The 23844-nt window shown below is 38.4% G+C and overlaps 1 long non-coding RNA gene across 31 annotated transcripts in view; it reads left to right on the top strand.

The window, feature by feature from the left end:
* LOC141419779 (uncharacterized) overlaps window positions 1-23844 on the top strand; it is an 83345-nt gene that overhangs the window by 11482 nt on the left and 48019 nt on the right. For 20 of the 31 annotated variants that reach the window (XR_012444491.1, XR_012444493.1, XR_012444494.1 and 17 more), the window contains 5 exons: window positions 66-177; window positions 1451-1536; window positions 9488-15940; window positions 16555-16588; window positions 23257-23311. This is a non-coding gene — a long non-coding RNA (uncharacterized lncRNA). Of the gene's footprint in view, window positions 1-65; window positions 178-1450; window positions 1537-5197; window positions 5294-9487; window positions 15941-16554; window positions 16589-18500; window positions 18604-23256; window positions 23312-23844 lie in introns of all 31 variants that reach the window. The other 11 variants (XR_012444498.1, XR_012444496.1, XR_012444499.1 and 8 more) reach the window with 10 other exon arrangements.

The raw sequence follows: 23844 nt of genomic DNA, 5'->3' as shown, positions 1-23844 counted from the left end.
TGATGTTTGTATTGCTTGATATGAAGTGCTTATTAAATATTTATTTTTCAAATCTTTCAACCTAGGATTATTGATAATATGCCAGTACTGTGGTGTCACAGTGTGGAAGATGGAAAAAGGTGCTGTGCCACAGGATTTCCAATGGGGTGTTTATTCCCCAAAGTGGCACATGAAAAGGTGCTTGCTTTACTAGCATCAGTGTTGAGAACTACCACTGAAGTATTGGAATGTTGCCTCACCTACAAAAAATTCACTTTCTGTTATATTCATTTAGCAAACACGAGTGGGACACCGACCGTCTTCTAGGCTCTGTGCTGGGTGTTGGGGATGCAAAGACAAGCACACATTGTTTCTGTTCTCTTGAAGTTCATACTCCTAAGCAGGGAGATAGACATGTAAACAAATCAGTGCAGTACACTGTTAAATAGCAGACCAAGGGTAATGGAAGCAGGCAAATGGGTGGGTAGCATTTCCTAGTAGAGAAAGTAGCACAATCAAGAACTTGGAAGTAGGGTTGGTGAAGTGGCTCAGGTGGTAAGAGCTCCTGCCTAGAAAGCATGAGGCCCTGAGTTCAAATCCCAGGGCTGCCAAAAAAAAAAAAAAAAAGAAGGGGTTAGGTAGAATCAGGTCCTAAGGAAAACAGCATGGAATGCCTGTTGTGGGCCAGAAATGATGCGTTAAGCCTCAGAACAGCTCTGTTGCTAGAATCTACTACTGCTGTTTTATAGATGAAGCTGAATCTCAGAGAGGGTAAGTGACTTGATGAGGGTCACACAGTTAAAACTGGAAGAGGTCAGACTTTTTAACTCAGAGCTTTTTAACTTGTAAATCTCAATCATACTGTGTTTCAAACCTGTCTTGTGTTTCTCAAACTGTTTTCTGCCGAGCTCTAGGGTGATGAAAGTGTCTTGTGTCCACCATGGAGGTTAAAGGAGAGAGACTGAGTGGGTGTGGAAGATCCTAGCTAGGGAGGCTCTGCTTTTAATCTCTTTTATATCTGGAGATGTGTGATCAATGATAGGAATGGAAGGGGAGGTCATGGAAGGGAACAGAATGACTCCCAGGTAACTGTTTCTTTTCAGCAAAAGGGGCAGGATTTAAATAATTTCAGGTGTTCATGTACCACCTTAGTGACTTTTGCAATATCTGAGGTACCCATATTACTATTTATCTAGTTTAAAGGTCCATTTAATTTAGACTTATTTGGAGAGGGAATTATAATATCCCAGAAGTTGCAGGTTTCATGTGCTATGTATATTTTTATTCATCTAATTTCATGTAAATACATAAAAGCTAAAATACAAATTAATTTTCCATTTACTGTCTAAAGATCATGTCATACATACTATGTGAAGAATAGTATGTATTCTTCACAATGGAAAGCAGCAAGATAAGAATTATGGGGGGAGAAGCAACAAACAACTATTTAATTGATTTTTTTTTTTGGCAGCACTGGGGTTTGAACTCTGGGCTTCACGCTTGCTAGGCAGGAGCTCTACTGCTTGAGTCATTCCACCAGCCTGATAATTTTTTTAAGTAAGTATAAACTGGCAAAAACCATATATAAAAGTGGGTTCTTTGGGAACATTCAAAGACTAAATGTTTCAAGGTTAGATCTGGGTTGAGTAGAGGCACCAGTAGAATGAAAGAGCCCAGGGGCAAGATTAGTAATAACTACCAGCATTTGTAGGATGCCAACCTAAGATTAGCAAGGTAAGTAAAAGGTTAAGTACAACTAGCAGTTGTCGTTTGTGATTCGTTTTATAGACAGAGGTATTCTTTCTTGTAAATTTTTATTTATTTTAAACTTTTTTTGTGGGACTGGAGTTTGAACTCAGGGCCTTACACTTGCAAAGCAGGCAAGTGGCTTGAACCATGTCTCCAGCCCATTTCGCTTTGGTTATTTTAGAAATGGGGTATCATGAACTATTTGCCTGGGCTGGCCTTGAACTATGATCCTCTTAATATCAGCCTCCTGAGTAGCTAGGATTATAGGCATGCACCACTGGCACCCAGCATAAGCATTTTTAAGATAAATGTTGATACCCTTCTCTTTCCCTCTGTGCCCATTGGCTCCTTTTCATTTCAAAATTAAAGCTTTAGGCAAGATTCAGAAAAGTGGTTTATAGTGTCATTCTTCATTTTGTTGAGAATAAGACCAGATATGCCAAAGTGAGGCCTGGGAGGAGGTCTCTGAAAGGTTTATGGAGTCTGTGAAGTCAAACCTATTTTTATAGTTCTGTTATTTGCCTCTTCACTCTTATTCTTTTATGAGTGTACAGTGGAATTTTCCAGAAGCTACATGAGATGTGATGATGTCATTACTCTGAGGGCTAATGAAATGTGCGTTTCTGCATTCTGGTGTTTTAAAACTATCTAGTTTTAAGTTTTAACACAGTTAATACAGGGCGATATAAGCCACATAAACACAAGCTCTTTAGGGTCCTTAATTCTTTCTTAAGGTAAGGGTCCTGGCAAAATGGTTGTTCGACTAAGAAAAAGGGGTTTTCTGTTTTTAAATTTAGTAACCTTATTGATGTTGCTGTGCAACCATCACCACCATGATTTTATTTTAACCCAAACCTCTGATACTTTCAATCCTAGCCAATCACAATTTAAAAGTAAAAAACTACTTTTCTTGGTCTAACAAGCTAAAAGTCAAGTTTTTGTCATTCTTTGAAGAATTACTAAAAAAAAAGAAAAAAAAACTAATAGCAGATCAGAGTGCTAGAAACATCCAGACATTCATGGGAATTTAGGCTTATCATAAAGCTGGCATTTCAGATTAGTAAAGACAGTTTAATAAATGATGTTGGTACAAACAACTGTCTAAAAGACATGTGCCACATTCCTCCCCAAATCCTTGTACTCAAATGAACTTGAAATGGATTAAAGCTTTAAATACTGAAAATGGAGAAAACCAGGAATGAGGAAGCAAGACAAGCTCCAGAAACTAACAGGAAATGAATGACAAATTCAAAAGTGTAAAAATAAAGGCCAAATTAAAAACTTCCAATATGGCAAATAAATAAATAGCAGAATCAAAATGTGACTGACATGGCAAGAAAAACTATTTGCGATACAGGTGATGAAGTTTTTTCTTTTTTTTTTCATGTCTTTCATCTACAGAGCCCTCATGCAAATCAACAGAAAAAAGGCAAATAGCCCAACAGAAAAATGGGGGAACCCACAGTTTAGGGAAATGCACACATGATGTAACAGTGAATGAATCCTTTCTGACTGGATGATATTTGGCTATAACTAATAAAATAAAATAGATGTGTAATATGTATATACATATATTACTGTGCAAAATTTACCAAATAACAACATTTCTATGTAACAAAAATTTAAAAACCTTGTATTTTTGATCTTGTTATCCTGATAAACTTGCCAGAGATTGCTAATTTCTCCTCCTGTTCCTCTTTCTCCTCTTTCTCCCCTTCTCCTTCTCCTTCTTCTTGGCAGTACTGGGGTTTGAACTCAGGGCCTCACACTCACTAGGCAGGTGCTCTGCCATTTGAGCCACACCTTCAGCCCCCATGAATATGTGTAGATGGGTGAGCTCCTAGTGGGGCTTAGGGGAGAGTCCACAATGAACCACAGTGGATTATTTGTGTTAATAGGACAGTTTGTGTAGAACAGTAACTAGCACACACACACACACACACACACACAGTGGATTATTTGTGTTAATAGGACAGTTTGTGTAGAACAGTAACTAGCCTTACGTGCAATCTCTATCTCTACTTGTTTCTCTCTCTTTACACACACACACACACACACACACACACACACACACACACACACACACACACACACACACACACCATCCTATCCAGGACCTCCTGCATGCTAGGGAGGGGTAGGGGAACAGAACACAAGTGAGAGATTGCCCGTACTTTTTCAAATACCATCTTGCAGTCCATTTTATGGATGGGTCATATTTTTTTTAAAGCAGCCAATCGTGATCAGGTGTTTAGAATTCTTGCTATTAGTAACCATCAGGCAACATCCTCTCACTTCTCCAAGTCTCATCTGTAAAATGGGGATACGAATAACTGCACCACATAGGGCTGTTATGAGGATAACGAGGATAATTTTGTAAGGTAGGCATACAGTAGGCCCACAATAAATGATGCCTATCACTGAATATTCATCTGTGCACTTTTGTCTAATTGTTAGCTGAGGATAAATTCCTGTCAGTGTAATTGCTAGGCAATTAAAAAAATCTTTTTGTTATAAAATACAGATACAGAAAGACCCACAGAGCAGATAGCATGTTTAATGAATTATTATAAGGGGAACACCGTTGTATACCCCAACCAAGTGAAGAAATAGAATTTGGCTGTGTACCTCAGAGGTTTTCCATTGGTCTATTTGTAACACTTCTTTTCCTCAAGGTAACCACTATCCTAATTTTTATTTTTTTAAAGTTTTTACAATATATTAAATATACCATAGTTGAATTCACCCCTTCCACCATTCTCCTTTATCCCTTCTCCCCCTAAGTTTTATATTACAGTCATCCCAAGGGGCATGGCTCCAGGATTCCTTCCTCTCACAGATGCTCAAATGCTTATTATAAAATGTGTTATTTACAAAGAACCTACATATATGCTCCGATGCACTTTGAATCATTTCTAGATTGCTTATAATGCCCAATACAATGAGCGGATGTTATGCAAATAGTTGTTAAAATGTATTATTTAGGGAATATGATGAGAAAAAAGTACATGTTCAGGATGTAAAGAAAAATAGTTTTGATTTCCATGTGGATTATTGAGTCTGGGATGTGGAAGGTGCACTGATGGAGGTCCACTGGGACTGCTTTCTTGATTTTTTTTTTATACTTTTATCACCCAAGTACACTTCCCTAGACACTGTAGTTTACACTTGACCATTTTTATATATCTTTTGTCAACATTTGAATAATACAGTTTAATACAGTGAAAAGTTGAAAATAATTATATCATGGACACTCATATAATTCAGAACCTCGATTCTAAAATTAGCATTTTCTTGACTTGATTTTGTAGATATCTACCCATATTTGTCCATCCCGGTACCATTCAATCCAATCCATCATAAATGTTTCTTTGTCCTGGTTTTCCTGCAAATTGGCAGTTGGATCTGGTGACTTGATCTGATTTCAGGTTTGGTTTCTTTGACAAGATAAGGTGTGTTCTTTCATCAGGAGGCACATGATCTCTCCTTTCTGTTGTTGCTGTGGTACCTCGATCCATTAATTCATTACGGGTTGCAGCACGCAGGAGACACAGAAGCCTGCGAAGTGAGTGCTCATCAACCAGGGAATAAAACCCTTTTCCTTTGCAGTGTCCGTCTAGCGCCCTCTACTGACAAAGCCTCACAGTGCTAGTTTGTAAGGAAAACTATTTTCAGAAGGGAAAAGCCAGGAGTTTGGAGATGAACACTACGTGCACCTACTGATCAGATAAGGAGAACCTTCTACCTATCTCTAGGTAGCTCTCTGGGTGGACCCCTCTTCCCTCTGATGCTCCATCCCACAAGTTCTAGCATCTTGGCCTCCCTGGACTTTGAACTTTGTCTTCTCAACTCAGGGACACTGCAGGTCTGTGCTCTGGTACCTTTGCCCTGTGCTACAGCCTGGGCTTTCTCTCAGAGAAGTAAGCTGCAGGCAATGGTAAGACTCACTTTGTTTCTCTTTTTAGGTCATCACTGTCTCAAATCCTTATTGTCTAATGTCTGAATATTGTTGTGTCAAAAATTTTATCAATGTTTTAAGTTGTTTGAGGTGGAAGGGTAAATCTGATTCCATGTTAGAGGAGGAAGTCCAACTCTCCTGCCTTCAAAAGCATATTTAAACTATTTTTTTGAAACAGGGTCTCACTGTGTGGTCCAGATAGGCCTCAAACTTGTGATCCTCCTGCCCCAGCATCCTGAGTGCTGGGATTACAGGCATGTACCAACATGCCTAGCCATTTTATTTTTAACTTTAATTTTTGTTTTTAATTCAGGAAACCTATTTTGATATATATGTACATTCTAAAATGACTAAATCAAGTTATTTTTCTTTTGTATGCATGTGCTTGATAAAACTTTGCCTATCTTTCTTTTTTTTTTTTTTTTCCTCGTACTGGGGTTTGAACTCGGGGCCTATACCTTGAGCCACTCTACCAGCCCTCTTTTTGTGATGGGTTTTTTTTTAGATAGGGTCTCTCAAACTAATTCCCTGGGCTAGCTGATCTCTGCCTCCTTAGTAGCTAGGATTACAGGTGTAAGCCACTGGTGCCTGGCTTGCCTATCCTATTTTTAACTTTTTCAGATTCTCTTTGTTTTAGCTTTGTCTTGTACAGCACATTGAGTTTTGCTTTGTGATATCTTTCTTTTTTTCTTTTGGTGGTACTGGGATTTAAACTCAGGGCCTTGCGTTTGCTAGACCATTTAAGCCACACACCCAGACCTTTATTGCTTTAGTCATTTTTTTGGATAGGGTTTCATGTTTTTGTTCAGATCAGCTTTGGACCACTATCTTTCTACTTCCCGCTTAACTGGGATGACAGATGTGCACTACCACACTTGGCTTGTTGATTGAAATGAAATGGGGTCTTGCTAACTTTTTGCCTGTTCTGCCCTCGAACCTCAGTCTTCTCTCAATCACTGATTCCTAAGTAGATGGAATTACAAGTATGTACCACCACACCCGGCTACTTTGGGATATCATCTAAAAGATTTTTCTGTTAATAAGTGAGTTAAGGCCATTTACATTTATTGGTATGACATTTGGTCTCCATTCTGTTCGATTATTTTTTATTTCATTTGCTATTTTTATATTCTTCATTGTATTGATGTTTATACGAGTCATGTTTTTCCATATTTTATTTATTTTTTGGTGGTACTGGGGTTTGAACTCAGGTCCTTGCTCTTGCTAGGCAGGCACTCTACCACTTGAGCCATGCCCCAACCCTCTCCATATTTTAATATTTATGATACCAGGATATGTCTTTAACTTGGTGGTATGCTAAAATTTAATTGTTAGTGTTTTTCTTAGCAGTTCATAAAATAATGATGTTTTATGATTGATGGCATTTTTTTTTTGCAGTACTGAGGCTTGAACTCAGGGCCTTCACCTTGAGCCACTCCACCAGCCCTTTTTTGTGATGGGTCTTGCAGAACAATTTGCCTGGGCTGGCTTCAAACCTCGATCCTCCTGATCTATGCCTCCTAAGTAGCTTAGGCTTGAGCCACTGGTACCTGGCTTGATGGTATTTTAGATTCCATGAAATAGAATATTTACTTTAAATCTTTACGTGTTCTGTCTGTATCTTTATTCTAATATTTAAGAAGGTTTATATTTTTGTTACAGTACTTTTATTATATACCCACATCTCAGTGACTTCTTTATTTAGCTGGTCTCATTATTGTATGTCTCTTATGAATTTTTTGGGTTTTGTGTTTTTTTTGGAGACAGCATCTTGCTGTGTAGCACAGGTTGGCCTCCAACTCCCTATGTAGCCCAGGCTAGGCTCAAACTCTCAATCCTCCTGGCTCCACCTCCCCAGTGCTAGGATTACAGGTGTACACCACCACACCCGGTCCTTGTTTTGGCTTTTGGTGTTATTTGTAATTCCTTGGATTACAGGTGTAATCATTTGCTAGGACATTTTCATTTCTGGGCAGGTCTGGGGTTTAAACTCAGGGCTTTATACTTGCAAAGCAGGTAATCTACCACTTGAGCCACACTCCCAGTCCATTTTGTTCTGGTTATTTTGGAGATAGGGTCTTGTGAACTATTTGTCTACGTGGGTCTTGAACCTGGATCCTCTAGATCTCAGCTTCCCAGGTAGCTAGGGTTATGGGTGTGGCAAGAACAGTTTTCTTTTTCCTCCTTCCATGTAGCATGAAGGCAGTTTTCCTGTGGTTCTCAGAGGTATGGACCAAATTTATTCTGGCTCACTTTTACCCTGAGGATGTTGCCTTTGGGGAAGGGAGAGTGGTCTCAGCTTCCTGAGCAGAAGGTTCTGTGTTAGCCTTGTCACAGGGAAGGCCCTGGGTAAGGATTAAAAAGAGTAATATGTGTAAGGTATTTAGTAATGTGCTTGGTATAGGGAACCTTTAATAACTGTTAGCTCGTATGTCACTCAGGCCATAAGTCCTGAGGAAATAAGTACAAATTCCTCATTCCACGAAGCCACCAAAACTGAAGCCAACTGTGCCTTGCCAGCATCCTGAGAACAAGAGAGTGTTAATGCTTCTTACCTAGCTGAGCCCTGTGACTTCCTGCTTTCTCTTAGAATTTGGCATGGTAGTCACTTCCTTCCTTACCGGCTCATGGTGCTGTGAAGGAGATGTGGGTTATGTTTTCCTTAGTGTTTGCAGTTTGCAGCTTGCAGCAGCAGCAACAGCAGATTTGGCCCAAATAAGGTTGCAATTGGAAATCTAGCTAAATTTTTTTTTCTGGTAGTACTGGGATTTGAACTCAGGGCTTTGTACTTGCCAGGCAGCTGCTGTACTGCTTGAGCCACGCCCCCACCCCTTTTGCTCTGGTTTCTTTGGAGATAAGGTATCACTTCTGCCCAGGGTGGTCTGGATCACAACCTTCCTATTTAAGCTTCCCACTGTGGCTGGGATGACAGGCATTTACCACCATGCCCAGCTTTTTATTGGTTGAGATGGGGTCTTGGGAACTTTTTGCCTGGGCTGTCCTACAGTGGCTATCTTTCTGATGTCAGCCTCCCAAGTAGCTAGGATTGCAAGTATTAGTCACTGGCACCTGGCCTGTTAAAGTTATTATTCTTTTTGGCAGTACTGGGGTTTGAACTCAGGGCTTCACACTTGCTAGGCAGGCACTCTTAATACATAAGCCACTCTGATAGCTTTGTTTTGTGATGAGTTTTTTTCAAGATAGGGTCTCGTGAAGTATTTCCCCTGGGCTGGCTTTGAACTGAGATCCTGCCCTGATCTCTGTCTCCTGAGTAAATAGGATTACAGGTATAAGCCACCGGTGCCCAGCCCAAGTTAAAGTTTTAAAATATAATTCTAACATCTAGTAGGAAGGCAATTGATAGTTAATGGCTTTCTCATTATGTACCAGGTGCTGTATTAGTTTTTTCACTTCTTTTGTACAGCTAAGAATACTAAGACTCAGAAAGATTAATTGACATGTGAAGGATTGAATATGGCAAAGTCTCAGTTTGAGCCAGTGTTGTTTTGATCCAAATTCTGTTGTCTACTATACAAACAGTGTCTTGTACTTTTGAGTACCTACAAGATCTCAGCTCTGAGGATATAGTTAAGAAGTGCCTGGCAAGTCAGGCACAAAAAAGGGCTGGTGGAGTGGCTCATGGTATAGGCCCTGAGTTCAAGCCCCAGTACTGCCAAAAAAAAAAAAGAGATTGGTTTAAAATGTAGAAATTCTCCAGCTGAATATTCACTTTTAGGATGCCTGGATGATATAACCTTAGAGATGTATTTAGCTAATTTTACTCCTTTCTACCTATGGTAGGTATCTGTGAAGAAGCACTGAGCAAAAGAAGAGATGTATTGAGAGTATTTTAACCATTCACCCACTCACTGCCATATGACAAAGGGGTGAACTCAGGTTTGTTTTTCTTCAGAGCTAACTGTAAGTATCAGTCCAGTCTTTAATGAAAGTATCAGGTGAGTATAAGAATCTGCTAGTGATCACAGCCTCTGACAGTTGAATAAGCAGCCACAAGACTTGGTGAGTATTTTATTCCCAGACATATGAGGAAGGGCCTGGGTGACCCAGCTTTGAAGAGCTAGCGTAGTACTGGTTCCCTAGCAAGTGAACTGTAAATTCTGCCTTGGATAGGAGATTGGACGGACAGCCTTTAAAGTTCCAACTCTAGACTTCTTTAAAACTGTAGGATAAAACTAATTCTGTTCAGTTAACAAAGCTAGAGGGGAATCTATCACACAATGTGAACGGAATCATGGTCTATTGTGGGCAAAGAATAATAAAACCTAAAAAATATTAGGGTGGAGAAAGTGTTGAAACTTAAGCAAAACATTAAAGGAGCCAGGTGTGCTGTAGTTTTCTGAACACAGAATAAAGAATTAGGCAGCTTGGATTTTAATCTTATTCGTATTGGTTCCATTTTGGAAGTCAAGCCTGAGTATATAGAAATGCATCAACCTTTATTATTTTTAGGTTAAATGTTCATTTTACTTTAGCCAAGGTTGCTTTGTTTGTAGCAGCTGATGAAGAAAGGGAAAAATAGTTAGGGAATGTATTGTGGTTAGGTTAACTTGCTCTCTTGCAGTGTTAATTTCCTTATCTGGAAAACGGAAAGGTTTTTAATGTGGAGCCTAACACATGAACCCTGCAAACGTTTATTCATGTGCATTGTCCTGGGGAATGGTGTCTGTGGGTTTCCTGAGATAAACAGGCCCCAAATGGCTAAGGACACTGGTACTTCCCACCTTCACACATTTGTTCCAGTAAATCCTTAACATTATATATATTTAAAGTTTGCCACTTTTTATTTTTGATGCTGAGAGGGTCAAACCCAGGCCTACAGTCAAGTAAATTAATATAGCCATCACTTCACATGGTTACCTTTTCTTTTTGTGGTATCAGCACTTAAAAACATACTGTCTTAGCACATTTTCAGTCTTCAGTACTATATATATATATTTTTTTTTTGTAGCACAGGGGTTTGAACTCAGGACCTCATGCTTGCTAGGCAGGCACTCTAACATTTGAAGAATTCTGCCAGCCTTTTTTTGTGATGTGTTTTTTTTTTTTTTTAGATAGAGTCTCAAGAACTATTTGCCTGGGCTGGCTCTGAACCTCTGTACTCCTGATCTCTGCCTCCTGAGTATCTAGGATTACAGGTGTGAGCCACTAGCACCCGGCTACAATATTATGAACTGTAGTCATCACGCTGTACATTAGATCTCTAGACACATTAATTTTATTTAACTTCAAATTTGTAGCATTTGGGCATCATCTCCCTGTTTCTTCCCTCTCTCTACCCCAGCAAACACTGTGCTGCTCTGTGTTTATGTATCTAGCTCTTCTCAGATTTCACATATGAGTGAGTTCAAACAGTTTTTTTTTGTATATCAGGTTTATTACACTTAGCACAGTGTTTTCTAGGTTCATCCATTTTGTTGCTAATGGCAGGAACTCTTCCTTAAAAACCACGTAGTATTCCATTGTGTCTGAATACCACAATTTATTCATCCATTTCTCTGTCAATGGACATTTAACTTATTTCCATTATCTTGGCCATTGTGAACAATGCTACAATGAATACAAGAGTACTGATGGGGGCTGGAAGCATGGCTCAAGTAGTAGAGCACCTGCCTAGAAAGCATGAAGCTCTGAGTTCAAATCCTAGTATTATAAAAAAGAGTACTGATATCTCTTTGACATACCTATTTTGTTTCCTTTGGTTATGTGCCGAGGAGTGGTATAGCTGGATCACATGTTAGTTCTATTTTTAGTGTTTTGAGAAACCTCCATACTATTTTCCATGATGGAAATATGATGTTCCCATCAACAGTGGGCAAACTGTTTTCACACCTTTCCCAACACTTGTTATTTCTTGTTCTTTTGATAATAGCATCCTAAAGATGCATGAAGTAATATCTGTATCACTTTGATTGGCATTTCCCTGATTAATAGAGATCTCAAACTCTGTCTTATCTTAGTAAAAGGATATTCTTTTAAAATAGGTATATTAGTGAACTTTTCATTACTATAATGAAATACCTGATACAAGCTACCTATGAAGAAAAGAGGTTTATTTATCTCACAGCTTTTCCGGGTTAAAGTTCAAGGTCAGGCATACCTATTGGTTTGGTCTCTGGTGAGGGTGGCTGATGACCTCACATCATGGCAGAGCTTGTGTTAGGGGAGTCATATCTTGAGTCAGGAAGCAGACAGAACTGGATAGGGCCAGGCTTGCTCCTTTTGTAACAACCCTCTTGCAATAACTCAAGGATTATCTACCAAAGGCATGCCCCCAATGATCTAAGGAACTCCCACTACGCCCCACCTCTTAAAGGTTCCATAGCACCTACCAAGACTGCCAGCCTGAGAAACAAACCTCTAAATGCATAAGCCTTAGGGGGACACAGTGAAGCCATATATAATCTATAGCAGTGGCTATGTTAAAAATTTTGGAGTTTACTTATCTCTACAAGGTGTTGCAAACAGGAAATAAAAGAGGAATAAAAAGGATGAGGGCATATTTATAAATAACAGGAATAAGCATAGCTGCTAAGAAAAGTCAGGAAATACATTACTATTGTCGAGGGCAATCACCCCTGCTTTTTTAAGTATGTCATTTGGGATATCAGGGAACAGAATGTCTGGGTGATGGACTGTGAGGGTGTGAGTCAGCATGGCTGCTCAGGTTTGAAGTGATTTGATTGGCAAGGTAGCAAATGTACCAAGTGTGATCCTACAGGAAGCTAATGTCACCAGCTGAATGACAAGCATACTTACTAGTCACATCTCATAGTTTTAGATTCAGAGGAGATAAAGGCCAAGAATTTTTTTTTTTGCGTTACTGGGGTTTGAACTCAGAACCCACACCTTGAACCACTCCACCAGCCCTTTTTTGTGATGGGGTTTTTGAGATAGGGTCTCGTAAACTATTTGTCTGCGATGGCTTTGAACCTCGATCCTCCTGATCTCTGCCTCCTGAGTAGCTAGGATTACAGGTGTGAGCCACAGGCGCCTGGCAGAAAATAATTTTTTAGAGTTGTTACTTTACATTGTCCAGAGAAATAGCTTATGTGTGTATGCAATTAAATTTTTATGTAGTTATTATTATTATTTGGTAGCACTGGGGTTTGAACTAAGAGACTCAAATGTCCAGAGACATTTATGTGTCCGAAGATGGTCTACACAGTCTTATGAGGCCCCATGAAAGGCCAGTGATCTAAAATGGGATTCCACCCTGGTTAGAGCTCTTCACAAACTTTTTTTGCTGCAGAGTCTCTCTCATATGAAATACAGATATTTTCTGTATTGGGTTGAAGGTGTGTACTTACACAGCAAACCTTAATATACTTTGTCATGCAATAATTAAAGTTTTCTCTTTAATGTTAAATTTTGATCTGTAGCCTTAACATTTGTTTTCTCTGTCATTTATACCTGTTTAAAAACGGGTTCTGGCTCTAAATAGAAGGCACTCATTGAACAAAAACTTACAAGGGTGTATTATGTAACAGACACCAGGGTTACAAAACAGAAAGAGGTGCACATCAATAACCTTCTCAGTTGTGAGCAAATGGTTTTATGGTACAGACAATACAAGTACAGACAATAATCCCACAAGGACTGCATGTTATACTCCAGGTAGGAGCTCAAGGATACATTGTATATTGAGTAAATCAGTCCAAAGGGAAGCACCAGTTTCACCTGTTGATTTTTCGCCAGTCTCCTCACTAGTTCACTTTTACTTTTTAAGTAATAAGAGAGTCTCCTTATCTCTTTCCTGGCATTTGCTAGGTCCACTAGTCTCACCTAATTTTAAACTTCTCTAGGTTTGGTTCCATTTTGTATTTTTGATAATTGTTCTTTTCAGATGCAAGAGGTTCACATAGATTATATGCTTAGTATTTTTTAAATGTCATTTCCCTTTTATTTCTTTTTTTGTGTGTGTGTGTGTCAGTACTGGGGTTTGAACTCAGTGCCTCAGGGTTGTTAGGCAGCCGCTCTACCACTTCAGTCATACCTCCAGCCCTCATTTTGTCTTTTTGATTAACACATAATAATTACACATATTTATGGAGTAAAGTGTGATAACTGAATACATACATGCAACATGTTGTGATCAGGTCAGGATAAGTAGCATTTTCATCCTCTTACCATTTTTTTGTGTTGGAAACCTTCAATCTCCTCTCTTTTACTTCTCCATTAAATGTGATTTTTAAAAAAACTAGTTACCCACCTGTGCTGTAGAACACTAGAGCTTATTCCCCTTACTGAGCTGTGTTTCGGTGCCTTTTCATGCAGCTAAGAGGTGTTCCTAGTCTCCAGTGATCACTATTCTATTTTCTTCTTTAAGGTTAACTTTGTTTTAGCTTCCACACATGAGTGCAAACATGTAGTATTTACCTTTCTGTGGCTGCCTTACTCCATTTCACATAATGTCCTCCAGTCCCATCCATTTTGTCCTTTTGCAAAGGACAAGATTCCACCTTCTTTATTACTGAATACTATTCCATCATGTATATATACCACATTTTCTTTATCTATTCATTTGCTAATGGACACTTCTTGGCTATTGTGACTAGTCCTGCAATAAACATAAAAGTGCAGGTGTCTCTGATATGCTGACTTCATAGCTCTTGGAGATATATATATATATATATATATATATATATATATATATATATATATATATGCAATCCAGAAGTCAGATGGCTGGATTATATGGTAAATCTACTTTTTTTCATTTTTTTGGGCAGTGCTGGGATTTGAACTAGGGTTCTTGCACTTGCTACTTTTGTTTTTTTAAAGACCCTCTCTAGAGGGAAGGTAAAAGAAAGAAATTAAGAAGATGAATATGGTTGATGTACTTTCTATACAGAATGAATATAGAATTTTTAAACCTGTTGCAGTCACCATAGGAAGGATAGTAAGGTAAAAAGAAGAAAAATTGTGGGAATGAACCAATTCGGGATATAATACATGGAAATATAATGAAACTCCCCGTATAGCTATCTTAGACAAACAAAAATGTCTTTTTAAGAAAAAAAAAAACAGAACGGAAAGATAAAACAGGTTCTGTCTGGGGTATTGGCACCAGTGGGAGGGAGGAGGATATAAGGAAAGGGTGTAGGAGGGTGAATGTGATGGAGATTTAATGTACTCGTGTATAAAAATGGAAAAATGACACCTGTTGAAACTATTCCAGGAGTGGGGGCAGGAATGGGGGATAAAGGAGAATGATGGAGGGAGGATGAATTCAACTATCATATATTGCAAGAACTTTTGTAAATGTCACAATGTACCCCTAGTACGACAATAATGTTAATAAAAATGTAAAAAAAATAACTGGCAATGTAAGATCATAGTGTGTCAGTTAATTACTAGAAGTTTTGGAATGATGGAAATATTTTATGTCTGGGTTGTAATGTTTTAATAAGTGTATACATTTATGACAACTCATCAAACTGTGTAGTTAAAATGAGTTCTTTTTATTACATGCAAATTATGACCAATAAAGTTTACTGAAGAAAGAAAAAGCTAATAATAAAGCAGTAGGAAAATCAGGTATTTCTATTTAATGAACAAGTTGATATGATCCAATAATTGACACAGAAGCTTTATATTTAGACTAACTAAAAACTGTGTTCCTTCAAAAGAAATAAAGACCCTCTCTACTATTTTCCGTATGGCTGCACTAATTTCTGTTGCCCTGAGTAGTGGGCTTTCATTGCGAAACATGACATATTGTATGTGGAAGTCCCTTGAATCTCTGGGTGCCTATAAATATGATTTCTGCTTCATCTATTTAATTCTCCTGCCTTACAGTTCAAGGTATAAGGCAGTATATCAAAAAGAAATGAGGTAAAGGATAAAGAATAAAACCATTACTGAGGGAAGAGTTTTTTCTTTTTATCCATAGGCAAAGGGATGGTTCTTAAGTATTGAGTCCTGGGTAGTATGTTATCTCTTTTAAGTGTTGGGGGACACTTAGAAATAAGTATTTTAAATCATAAAGAGTTTAAATGTGCAGTATATTGGAAAGCCTATTTTTTCAACCAGTTATTACATGCCTGAATAGCCATGAATTGGAAATTTTATATCAGTTTCATGTGAAAATTCCCTTCCTTTCCTTTTCCCTCTTTTATTAGCTATAAACATTCGGATGAAAACCACTTAACTTGGAATGGACCCCCTAAGGAAATTCCTGGAGAAAATGCGAATAAGTTCAAGGTGACCTACACATATTCTGTGAAATTTCAGGTAAGTATTCTATGCTGTCATCTTAACTTGTTTTTTACAAGTAAAGTATATTTAAATACTTAATTATCATGTACTTAAAATTAAAGCCTTAACTTTGATCAATTTGAAGTTGCAGGGTCAGGGATGCAGCTCAGTGGTAGAGTGCTTGCCTAGCATGTATGAGGCCCTGAGTTCAAGCCCCAGCGACACACACACACACACACACACACACACACACACACACACACAATTAAATCAATCAACCAATCAATAAAAACACAGCTAAGAGTCCAGAAATCAGGAAACTTCTTTATGCCCTTATGCTAAAACAATTCAATTACCACATTGAAGCTACTCTCTTTGAGACACTGGGTCAGGCAGGCACTTTGCTCCCTCTTCCCTCTTACTGAGGTTTGAAAAAGGATCATGGAAAACCAGAGGGCATTGCCTGGAGTTCACAGCTGGTTGGCTGGGCAAGTGGAGCCTAAGAATATCTTATGGCAGAGACCTAAATATCAGAGTCAGATCTGCTGTTCAAACTGGGACTGTGCAATTTCTAGCTGTGTGATCTTAGGTAAGTCATATGATCTCTGAGACTCAGTTTTTTTCTCATGTCCTTTAATCTTCCTTTTCAGAATATGCAAACCCCTTAGCATGGTGCCTAACATGGTGAGTTCTAAATATATGCCATTCATCATTGTTTGTATGTCTACAAGTTTTTTCTTTCATTAGCAGACATTTTTATAGGCATGATGTGTTTTTGGTAAACAAGATATAGATATAAACATATTCTGTCGGTATCCTGGAGGAATATTCTACTAAATTCTCTGATGCCCATGTTTTCCATTGCTTTTATTTTTATTTATTTTTCCTTGGTATTCTGTTTTATAAAAAGGAGTCTGTGATGAGGTTACTTTCAATAATGCTAGGTTAAATAAGGTTAAAATAACGGCTTTAAGAGTGTTCACTGTGTTAAAGAGCATTGCGATTTTCCCCAAGATGACTGTAGCAGGCAGCATTTCATAGGTCACGGAGAATTCTTGGGAATATAGTATTCTGCACAATATACTACATGGTAGTATACAATGGTGCTAAGAGTGTGCAGCTTTGCAAACAGGAGACTACTATATGTATTGTGTTCACTTCATGTGTGCGTCATGGATTTCTTTCCATGTCAGATGTAGAGTCACATCCTTCTTTTTATTGACTGCATAATGCATTTTATTGACTTATAAATTAAGCCATTGTTGACTTATTTAGTGCTCCATTGAGGAAAACAACCCAAAAGTCTAATTTTTAATGATTTGAAGCAATGCATTAATGAACTTCCTTACAGTTTTACTTATGTATTTATCTTCTAGGGTTAACTTCCTAGACATAGGATTATTTAGGTAAAAGGGCATATACATTTCTTCATTTTTATTACTGTATATTAATTGTACAAAGAGGGGGGTGCATTGTGGGGCATAGACATTTCGATAACATGTCTTCAAATTCTTCTAGAAAAGTTGCTAGGCCTAATGATCTGTTTCCTCAAACACTCAACAATCCTAGAATTTTAAAATAGATCTTTTAAAATCTTGTTTCAGAATTTTGAGTCTGTGAGACTACCAAAGGGAGATAGATTTAAACCAACCAAACTCCTAAGGTTCCAAAGTATAAAACAGAATACTAATTTATAAATTTATATGGAGAAATATAAATACCTAGTGGACCACACCTTTCACGTTAGCTGGCCAGCATGTCTGTCTGTAATAAATGTATACAAGAAAGCAAATATAAATAGAATAAATAGAAAGTTTGCTCATGAGCATGGGACCTACCCAGAGCAAAAGGAAGTGAGGCATTAAAAATGATATTCATCACACCCAAATGCTGCACTTGACCATGGACCAGACATTTCTGTTCATGTGTCCGACAGTCTTAGCTCTGGACGATGTTAGAGGGACTTCACCAAAACATTGATTTTCAGGTTTTTTCTTTTTATGAGAAAACCTTTTATGACTATATAGATCTATGTGTTTCTCTTTTCAGTCTTTTTTAGACTAGGCATCATTTTTATTTTTAATTGACCCATGTTAATTGTACATATTTATGGGATGCAATGTTACATCTCAGTTCATGTATACAATGTGTAATGATCAGCTCAGGGTAATTTGCTTATTACTACCCCAGACATCATTTCTTTGTGCTGGGAACATTCAAAATCCTCTCTACTGGCTATTTTGAAATATTCAATTAATTGTCATCAACCATAGTTACTCTATTCTACTGTGCTATAGAATTAAAAGTTAATCGACCAAGCCAATTGTACCCCGTATCTGCATATAATTTTCACTGTACTCCATTTCTTCTAATAGGCTTTCTCTTTATAGCTTCAAATGAACTTTCCTGAGACCAAATTCTCATCACCTATTTGGGGCTAGGTCTTAAGTGTCTTCAAGCAGTTACAAATTGTACTTGCTTTGTGTCATTTCTGTGGATAACCTGACAGCCATTACAATGTGATTCTTCCTAATGTCATTCTAAAAGTGGTTCCATATTGGGGGGATTTGCTTTTGTCCTATATTGTCACCTATAGCAGTCATCTCCATTTTATAAATGAAGATCCTGAGGCCTTGTGAGTTGAAGTCATTTTCTCAGGACCATGGCTGGCAGGTGGTGGAAGCGACATTCAAACTCAGGTCTGTCAGGCCCTTAAACTCACAGTTTTCCCACTATACCATTCTGGCTTTCTTTATTAAGGATCTGTTAGATTTTCTGCCTATAAAGTCTCTGTGAAGAAAATGAGAACCACTTATGAATCATCTAGTTAAAGGTCAAGATTGCTTGACTTTTCATCCTGCAGTTTACCTAAACTACAGTCAGTGAAAGCGGGCAATTTCCTACTCCAATAAGTATAGTCTATTCTTCCGGTGTCTGGATGAAATCTAGAAGTATAATCTGGAGTGAAATATACTCTGAAGATTTAAAAAACTCTTTTTTTGATTCAAATGCTTTTCAAAATCTAAGTGATTATCAGAGGTTTATCAAAGAACTGAAACCCTTATCCATTTTAATCAGTTATCAATCGGCTATTAAAAATTTAAATGTAGAGGGACTGAGATTCAAATGTAGAGGGGCAACACAAAATCCTGAGTTCAAACACCAGCACTACCAAAAAAAATTTAAATGTAGGGCTGAGTGTGGTGATACACTTTTGTAATCTCAGCTACATGGGAGGCAGAGGTAAGAGGATTGTGGTCTGAAGAGCCTTTTCTTTTTTTCAGTAGGACTGGGGTTGAACTCAGGGTTTCACACTTGTAAAGCAGGTGCTCTATCACTTGCCAGTCCACTTTTGCTTTAGTTATTTTGAAGATGGGGTCCATTAGCTACTTGCTTGGGCTGGCCTTGAACCAGGATCCTCTTGATCTCAGCCTCCTAAATAGCTAGGATTATAGATGTGAACCATTGGCACCTTGCAGTTTGTCTATTTCTTTCATTATTTTTCTGGCAGTATTGGGGCTAACTCAGGGCCTCACTCTTGTTAGGCAGGTGCTCTACCACTTGAGCTACTCTGCCAGCTTTTTTTTTTTTGTCTTGTTTGTTTTTAAGATAGAGTCTCAAGAACTTTGCCTGGGCTGGCTTCGAACTGTGATCTTCTTGATCTCATCTCCCAAGTAGCTGGGATTACAGGTGTGAGCCACTGGCACCAGGCTTTAGAACTCTTATGTTTACAATAAAAGCCAAGGGAAAACTCATCTAAACTGAAGTTCAGATTCCTACCTGGAGCCCACATGGTGTGTTGGAAGTGGTCTGTCTGTCTGTCAGGAAGCAACTGACCCAAGAGCTAAAGTGGAAATTCAGATGCAGCCCCACCAAGTTGGGGTATCGGAGCATCCTCTGATTTAGGGTTAGGTCTCATCCCTTGTTCCTGAACAGTCAGGGATAACCCCAGATAACCCTAGAAGCTACTCCTGAAGAGGAAATTTTCTTTTTCCATTGAAACCTTTTCTTTTAGGTGGGTCTGGAGTTTGAACTCAGAACTTTGCACTTACAAAGCAGGTACTCTACCAATTGAGCCACACCTCCAGTCCATTTTGCCCTGGTTATTTTGGAGAAGGGAGTCTCGTGAACTATTTGCCTGGGCTGGCCTTGAACCATGATCCTCCCTATCTCAGGCTCCCAAGTAGCTAGGATTACAGGCATGAGCTATCAGTGCCAGACCATTGAGACTCATTTAAGGTGCTTAGCAGGCCCTTGGCTTGGGAGGTGTTACACTGGATAGTCAGAGGCACCGAAATTTGAATCCTGGTGCTGCCATTTACTTGCTACATGAACTTGAGTAAATGCCTTTGAGCTCTATCTCCTTATCTGTAAAATGTGGATAAAACAGTCTCCTCTTGTGATTCTATCAGAGTAACATGAGCTAAGGAACATACTTAGCACAGTGCTGGCTGTTAGCACACGCACAGTGTTTCTTTCTTACTCCTTCTCTCAGATACAGGTTTCCCTGGACTCAGGAGCAACTGACTTACAAAGGTCTTACACATCAACATCACATACATGCCGACAGTGGATTAGTCAGTGAGAACATACCAAGCCATGAGCCATGGTCCTCCTCCTCCTCCTCCACCTCCTCTTCCTCCTTCTTCTTTTTCTTTTTCTGAGACAAGGTCTCACTATGTAGCCTGGGCTAGCCTTGAACTTGCAGCCTGTGACTGCAGTTTGACATCTTCAGAAAATGATACATGTTCTCAAATGCATGGAAAGTTTGCAGTTTATGATAGGTCTGTTCGGAAGGAGGGATGAGTCACATAGATTAATATTGGAGAGAGCACATTTCGTTTATCTTTTATGACAAATATTTATTAAGTGCCTATTATGAACTGAGTTCCTATTATGCACTTAGTGAGTACTTATTATGAATTATGAATATTACATGCCTATTATGACTTATTGAATGCCAGTCAAAGATGCTTTTATTCACAATACTTTTATCTTAAAAATTTACTGTTTTTATACCACCAAAGACTTTTTTTTTTGCAGTACTGGGATTTGAACTCAGGGGCTACACCTTGAGTCACTCTGCCAGCCCTTTTTTGTGAAGGCTTTTTTCGAGATAGGGTCTCACAAACTATTTGCCTGGGCTGGCTTCGAACCATGATCCTCCTGATCTTTGCCTCCTGAGTAGCTAGGATTATAAGCGTGAGCCACTAGTGCCCGGCCCACGAAAGACTTTTGTTTTGTTCTAATGACATTAATTTTAGCTATATATTTGAGTTATATAAGCTTTATTTGTGAGCTAGCTTGGGACTCTATATACATTGATAAGCATTGGTTTATTTGTTATTTTAAAAAACTTTATTATCACATAATAGTTGTACAGGGTGCTATGTACATATATGCTTACAATATGTCTTAGTTGGATTTACCGTCTCAGTGGTTCTCCCTCTTCCCTCCTTCCCCACTTCTAAGAAAAATTTCAGCAGGTTTCATTATTCTAGCTTCATATATTCCCCCTTTCCTTGTGTCCACCCACTTCCCACTGGTACCCACCCCAGGAAAGGACTTATTTTTCCTCCTGCCCTTCCTTTTTTAAAAAGTGTATATTGATAGTTCAATGGGGTTTCACCTTGGTACTTCAGGCCTGTATGTATCGTGCTTTAATCAAATTAACTCCCTCCCCCTGTTACTTACTCACTCTCTATCACCATGCTCCCCTAATATTCAACAGCTTACAGTACAGTGCATTATATTCACAGATAGATGGGTTGTTTCAATATTTTTCATTTTCTATATTTGTTGCTATTTTTTTTACAGTGCTGGGGATGGAACTCAGCCTCACACATGCTAGGCAACACTCTACCACTGAGCTACATCCCTAGACTTACAGCATTGTTTTTATTGGAAACAACACTTCTGATTTTCAGACAGTGGGATAATAACTGAATTAAGAATCAGAAAACTGGGGAGCTGGCTTGCCTTAAGCTCATACTGTCATCTCAAGAAGGTTCATTTCATCTCCTCCCCTGCCCTGAGTTTTCCTACAATAAAATGAAGGAGTTAAACTAGATGAGTAGTTTCTAACTCTATCAGATTGATGTCTCTTTTAATAACAAATGTCTTCTAACTCCTTTTACTATCCCATCAGGGTACTATAGTTAATAAAGAAATCTGTCTATTCACATAATTTCAGTAAGCATCAATAAAACTTACCCTAATAATAATATAAAAGAGAAATAAGGTGGCTGAGTGGCTCAAGTGGTAGAGCCTAGCAAGTGTGAGGCCCTAAGTTCACACCTCAGTGCTGCCAAAAAATGGAGAAATAAAAGTAACTTTTAATAAAATAATATACACTATGTATTTCAGTCAGTGATAGAATTCTTGCACCTATGTGTATAGTCATTGTAAATGTGACACCAGAAAGATAAGAATATTGTACACACTGGCTGCTCAAATACCACGATCTTTCCAAATGATGCCACGATTTCCTGACATGTCAATTTTGGTAAAGTTCCAAGACAAAAATAGTACCATTTCTCTCAATTTACATGATAGTTTCCTTTTTAGGGGGGAAGTTATCAATGTATATTAAAACTGTGTAACCATGCTTTATTTTATGTATAAAATGGAGTTAGAATCTAGGTAGGTAGGTAATCATATGCAGTTTTTCACCTGAATGAACATTGGTTGGGGCCTTTGAGAGAGGTATGGGACACACACTCCATTGCATGGGTCTTCCTGTGCACTGCAGGACATCTGGCCTTCTGTGCCCCTCACTACTAGTAGCATAGACACACAATTTCATTATGCCCTCTAGAGGGTGCTGCTCCCCCTGCCGAGAACAGCTGGCTTGGAAGATCAAGTTGCCTACCAGCTTGATTCCTTGATTCCCTGCTCGAATTTTCGTTGAATGAGACCCACCATGGGTTACTAAACCACAGATCAGGAAGTCTTGTCTCTGTTTCTACCTTTGCTGCTCTGCCTCCATTATTACCAACATTAAAGACCTATTTGCCTCATAGGATTTAATGAGAACTGCTGTCGTATAGAAAAAAATTGAAACTCTGACATGTAAATATCAGGAATAATTGATTAATTTTAATCAGACTAAAAATAGGTTCACCACTCAATTATCTTTTTGCATGTCATTTTGTTCTCAAGTGTGCCTTAGGATTTTAAAATAATTTATTTTCTTAGGGACCAGTAACATGTGTCATGGCCCTTTTTTTCCAGCAGATGGCAATGTTTCACACAAAAATGACAGGTTAACAACTGCAGATTTTTCTAGGCTCTCTTTGTATCTAAACCCAAACTTCCTAGTGAATTATTGAAAGTATCTCTCTTTTTTACAGATGAGCTATGAAGTAACTCACTTAAGGCAATGGATAGGCTGGTGATGAGATGCGTGTAAGTCAAATTTCAACAAACTAAGTCACATTTTACTATTGGGACACTATTTCTTCGTACATGGCTAAGAAAAATCCTATCATGAAATGGGTATCTCTTGATTTATCATTTCGATAAATTCCAATTTTCTTCTATGTTTTAAAAAATTCTTCATTTTGAAACAGTTTCTGACTGACAGAAGAATGGCTAGAATGGTACAAAGAACTCCTCAGTCTCTTTAACTAGACACCCCTTTTCTCCATTGTTCACTCTTCTGTTTGTGTTCATTATCATCAGTCTATGAACCTTTTGAGAATGAGGTGCTGTCCAGTCACTCCTAAACACTCTAGTCATATTTCACACAAATAAGGTCATGCTCCTACATAACTAGCCTTCAACCCTCCAAATCAGGAATCAATATGGTCTGTCATAGTCCTATCCACATCCATCCATTCCAATTTCAGCAGCCAGCCAACAATGTCACTCTTTCCATTTCTGGTTCACAATCCTACCCAGGATTATGAGTTGCATTTGTTTTTTGGTCTCTTCTTGTT

Source organism: Castor canadensis, chromosome X (assembly GCF_047511655.1).
Source record: "Castor canadensis chromosome X, mCasCan1.hap1v2, whole genome shotgun sequence".
NCBI lineage: Eukaryota > Metazoa > Chordata > Mammalia > Rodentia > Castoridae > Castor > Castor canadensis.
Note: the sequence above shows the minus strand (reverse complement) of the source record. Positions and strands in the feature narration are given on the sequence as shown.